Source organism: Myotis davidii, unplaced genomic scaffold, assembly GCF_000327345.1.
Source record: "Myotis davidii unplaced genomic scaffold, ASM32734v1 scaffold393, whole genome shotgun sequence".
In the NCBI taxonomy this organism is placed as follows: domain Eukaryota; kingdom Metazoa; phylum Chordata; class Mammalia; order Chiroptera; family Vespertilionidae; genus Myotis; species Myotis davidii.
In genome coordinates this window covers 1,266,157-1,272,056 of record NW_006285913.1, presented here as the reverse complement: position 1 = coordinate 1,272,056, position 5,900 = coordinate 1,266,157, and positions in this window count along the sequence as shown.

Genomic DNA, 5,900 nt, shown 5'->3' with positions numbered 1-5,900 from the left:
GGCTGCCCCCCCCCCCCCCCCCGCCCAGCACTGGGCCAGAGGACCTGAGGCTGTGCCCCCCTCCTACCCTGTGGGGCTTGACAACGGTGGGGCCAGCTGGGTCTGGGTCTCACGCGATTGTGAGGCCTGTGCAGGTGGGTGGGGACTTGACTCTGGGTCCCGCGGCGTGCCCCAGACTCTGACAGGGGGGAGATTTTCATATACATTTTACTAATTTTCTTTCATCTCTGACACTTCTATTATAGAGAAAGGGCAAATAGCAATACTAAAATACAGTGGGGCCTTGACTTACAAGTGTCCCAACTAATGAGTTTTTGAGATACCAGCTATCTCTCGGCTGATTTTTTGCATTGAGTTGATAGAGTAATTTCAGTTAACAAGCTCCTTAACGAGCTCCTTAATGAGCTCAGTCTCGGAACGAATTAAACTCGTAAGTCAAGGCCCCACTGTACTTCCTTTAATTAATTCCCTTTTAATGTGCACAAATTTCATGCACTGGGCCACCAGCTTGCATATAAAGATGGCCATAGTGCAATCTAACCTTGTGAAAAGGTGATTTGTTGAAAGATGAGTGCTGGGCTGCAGAGCAACTGCTTTTCCCATCATAAACATCTTCAGTGTTTAAAAAAAAAAATTTAAAGACCAGAAGATCCACACCAAATCCTAGCAGCCATTTGATCTTGGGATCAGGGAGGCTGGGGTCTGGGGAGAGTAAACTGTCACTCTTTACTGTATGTAGTTCTCCATTAGTTGAATTTTCACAAGCAAATGATATTTTATATTTTTAAATGATACTTTTAAGTTTATTCACTCTTAGAAAGAGAAAAATTAAGCAAATCAAATACAGACACGCTAGCAAATGGAGCTTTAAGCATATTGTGGTTTGTTTCAGCCATTTTAACTGAATATAATTTGAATTATGAAAATGTTGCTTTATTTCTCAATACACATTTGATTCTCAAACTTTTTAATTCAATAAATGTATACTTTGTTTTCAACTTTATCAATGCAACCTTAGTTTTATTTTCTGATCCAGGAATTTCCTTACAAATCTGTATACCTGCCTGCTAGGTACTTCCACCTGGATGTTCCAATGTAGTTTAAACTGACATGTCTAAAACCAAGTCCATCATCTTCCCCAAATATCCTACTTTTCCTAAGGATATTCTCTTCCACCCATCACCCAGACTTGAAACTCCAACACTTGTTGAGTAGTCCTCTGTCTTGTTTCCTCAATAAATTAATGGCCAGACACTTCTTGTGCTTATCTGTGGTATCTCTGACATCATTTCCTTCTTTGCCATTCCCAAAGCCAATCCTTAAATGTAGGCCTCCCATCTCAATGTCACCTTATATATTTATTACAATACTAGAGGCCCAGTGCACGAAATTTGTGGATGGGTAGGGTTCCTAGCAGCTGTCAGCCAAGGTCTCCCTTCCTCCAGCTGCCAGCTGGTCCTCCCTTCGCACCGCCTTGGCCTGGCACCACCCGTTCACCTGCTCCACCATCCCACCGCAGTCCCACTCTCATCAGGGCCCATCAGGGCTGGCAGCACCTCCACTGCCGCCTGCTGCCAGTGCTGTGTCGCCAACACCCACCATGTTCCATGTTGCCCCAGGTGGTCAGCGCACATCTAACTCCCAGTTGGTCAAACTCCCACAGATAGGGACAATTTGCATATTAGCCTTTTATTATATAGGATCTATAATGATCTATAATATTGTGTAAATCTCTGCACCTCATTCCCCCTCAATTGCAATCCCTAGTAGACTATAAGCTCCTCAAAAGGATTCATGTTCTAGTCATCCCAGCACCCAGCATCATACCTACAATACAGTGGGCGCTAGAGTAATATTTTTTCAGTGAACAGATATATGGAAAGAAGCAATTGGTCTTTATTTCTAGCAGATTCTCCTTTTCCCATGTCTATATCACCTACCTATATTCTTCAATAGTTTTCCCTAGTTGATAATTTAATGTATCATCATCATTGGTAATTTGCCACTTTTCAGATAAGAGCATATCCTTTCAAATTCAGTCATAAATGGAATTTTAAAAGCTTTATTTGATATATTCAGTGCTTTTCAAAGAAAATTTGAAAAATTCAACGGTATAGAACCTGGAAAACTCAAATTTAAATTTCTATTGAGACTCTTACAAAACAGTAGAAATGAGCATTTATGAAACATTAAAGGGCTAAAGACCAATTCTCTTAATAGTCAATTCTTAAAAATTATTTTATAAGGGGAATGAATACACATTAAGAATGGAATCATGTAATTTACAAATTATTTCTAAATAGCTCTCTAACTATGATGTTCAGCTTATTAGGAGTTGTTAATATTCTATTACTCAGAGGCCATTAGCACATTCTGCTAGCAGTATAGATCACATAATATCAAGTGACAAGGGAAGGACATGAAGTGTCCCAATTATTATTTCTTTTAAAAAGAGCTGTCGTGACCTTCTTCCCAGAGTGTGAACTATATTTTATAAAGTCTGAAAATGCTACAACCCTTCTCCATTAAATGGAAACCATCAGGAGAGGGGAAGATTACCTAAATTGAATAATAGCTAACATTTATTATCTATACTCACTATATGCCAGTCACAGTTCTAAGATTTTTACAATAATTCACTAAATCCTCGCAAAAACTTTGAGATAGGTACTGTTATTATCCCCATTTTACAAATAAGGAGACCAAGTGCCCATTGAGGTTTTAAGTAACATGACTAAGGTTACATAGCTTCTAAAAAGGGAGCCAGGTGTGGCAGTCATGGAGAATCCTTCACAGAAGAATTTGTCCTTCCTTGCTGCAGGGAGTGCCATCAGCAACAGCCTCAAGCAGTTAGCTCCTTCTGAGTTTTCCTCAATTGTATAAAGCAGCTCTCCCAAGAATATACCTTTCCCAGCCAAACCCAATCATTGATTATCATTGAGGTTTAAAGTCTAGCCTTTTGGGATCTCTGGGGGATAGTTGTAATGGTCTTATACATTCCAGGGCTCCCCCTGGGGTGGGCTGAGGTTTTGCTGGACCAGCATTAAAATTCCACTCTCCCTCTGCCCAAGCCTGCTTCCTCCTTCTTTTGTCCATGGGAGTCAATCCCTATAAATACCCTACATGCCAAACTCCGTTCAACGATCCATTTTTGGAAAATGGAGATCAGGTAAAGAGCAACTGTCTTAAAAGAGTGGATGATGTTCCAACTTTAGAGCCTTCAGAAAGGGAATATGGCCACGTGCCTTGCATAGCTCCTGAGAAGCTTAGCACTTGAAAGCAAGAGAAGGGGTAAGGCTAAAAAACTGGTAGAAATCTTAAAAACCTGTACTGATTGGTTGATCACCAGTCTCCTCCACCGCACTGACAGTCTAGTGATTATCTTTCCCCCATGGAAAACAGGATTATTATTTTCTGGAGACACTGAGCCAAAGAAGCTCTAATCTTGGGTATACCAGATACAATGCTATGACAGAAAAAAAAACAACAGGGTAGGAGGGAAGGCAGATAATAAAAGCCCTCTTTCCCACCCACTCCCAGAGTACCTACAGACTAGTGTATGTATACACACACACTCTGAAGAGAAAGAGATTGCAGTATTCTTTTTTTAATACATGTTTTTTATTGATTTCAGAGAGAGGAAGGGAGAGGGAGAGAGAGCTAGAAACATCAATGATAAGAGAATCATTGATCGGCTGCTTCCTGTATGCCCCCTGCTAGGGGGATCAAGCCCGCAACCCAGGCCTGTGTCCTGAACGGGAATCTAACCGTGATCTCCTGGTTCATGGGTCCACACTCAATCACTGAGCCAGGCTGCAGTATTCTTTTATAGGAAACTGAAGGTCCCCTCACAAAATACTTTAACACACTGGTATTTGGAGGTCACTTTCCAAATGAAACATATCAGTTGACAAATCCTTCACAAACACACTCTGGTCAATATTTCATTGCCTCCTTTTTAAGTAAAAATGAACAATCCAAAACACTTATGGGAAATTTCCAACATGAAAGAAAAGCAAACAAAGGGGAAAAGAAGACTAGAGAAAACATAGCAACATAGGAAAATGAAACAAATGCTTTTAAAATCATTTTCAAAACAATAAGAAAACCCATCACATTCATAAAGCAAAACTGAAATTCTAAAAAAAAAAAGGAATAAAATAAAAAAGGAATAAAATAAAATAAAAAAGTAGTCTTGGAAGTTAATGTTATAACCAAGTGGAAATTTTCATTGAAGTGTCAAAAGAAGAAAATCTCCAAAAATAAAACTGGGACCAAAAGAGAATGAGTTGGAAATAAAGACTAAAAAAATAAGAAACAGAGGATCAGTTCACAACGAATAGATGTTCCCCAAAAAGAAAATGATGAGAAGGAAATTATCAAAGAAAGAATATAAGAAAAATTTCCCTTACTGGATATAAATTTACCAGAGAGAATGTAGCACAGTGAATTTTTAAATTCTATACTATAGCTCATCATGAAATTTCAGAACATCAAGGATAGATTAAAAGTTCCATACATAGTCATATTTAGAAGAATAAAATCATCAAAATGTCATTAGATCCTCAATATCAACACTGGATTCTAAGAAAATGGGGAGGGGGGAGAAGTGCCTTCAGAGTTCTGAGAGGCAATGTTTCTGATCACCATTCCAGAAGCAAAGAGAGAGAGCCCTAAGGATTTAGTATCACCAATGAAATGTTACTGGTTTAAAGTGGCACAGTTCATTTCTGCTCATAGCTTACTGGCCAACACCACAAAAAGGCCAGGAATGGCAATCTGTACCATGTGATCAGAAAGGAGCAAAAACTGAAAATAGTTTATGAATTGTACTAGTCAGTCATATAGTGATGGAGATGGTCTAAGCCAGTGGTTCCCAAACTTGGCTATGCACCTAAATCACCTGGAGAGTTCTAGTTTTAATATAAATTTCCAAACCCCACCTCATATCTATAAAATTGAAATATCCAGAGCAAAGGCTGGTAACACCATTGCAGCCAGCCTGAGACCAACCTAAAGCTGTATACCTGCGAATCACAACACTAGAATACCTCAGGATTCCTTTCAAAGAAAGTATGCTATAATGCAAGGTACAGATTTTGGTGGACCAAGTTGTTTTGCATATGTAAATTTTATTTAAAAAAACTTTAAATGTTTTGGTTTCTTTTATTAAATCTTCCTAAGACTTTTTATGTCTTCACTAGTAGCCCTGTGCACGAATCCGTGGGCCAGTAGCTTGGTGCCACCCTCCTGTAGCTCTCTGCCCACTGCCCTGCCCTCCTGTAGCTCCCTCTGCCCCCTTCCCCCTCCCCCCTCATAGCTTGCTGCCCTGCCCCCTCCTGTAGCTCTCCACACCCGCCCACTTGTACCTCACTGGCCCACCCTCCTGCTGATCCATGATCTGGTTGTGATGCACTTGGTCATTACGCCTCAGGGCGTAATGGCTAATTAGCATATTCCTCTCTTATTATATAGGATAACTTACACAGAGTAAACCATTCCTTGTTGACCCTGAGTGATCATTCAGTTGGCCAAAAATTCCTATCTTTACTCCAGCACTTCTCTAATGGTATTTGGATGCCAAAATTAAGATAGACCTTAAATGATGAACCAATAACAGTTACAAGAGGTGAAAGTTAATAAATACAACTACAAATTTCTACATCCATATTACAAAAATAAACCATACAAGTATAATTGGGAAGACATCCTATCTAATAAAAGAGAAACATGGTAATTGGTGTACGACCGCTACCCTTCCCATTGGCTAATGAGGGAGATATGCAAATTAACTGCCAGCCAAGATGGCGGCTGGCAGCCAGGCAGCTTGAAACTAACATGAGGCTTGCTTGCTTCAGTGATGGAGGACTCCAACGTTCCCCACCTGCCTTGCCGGCCTC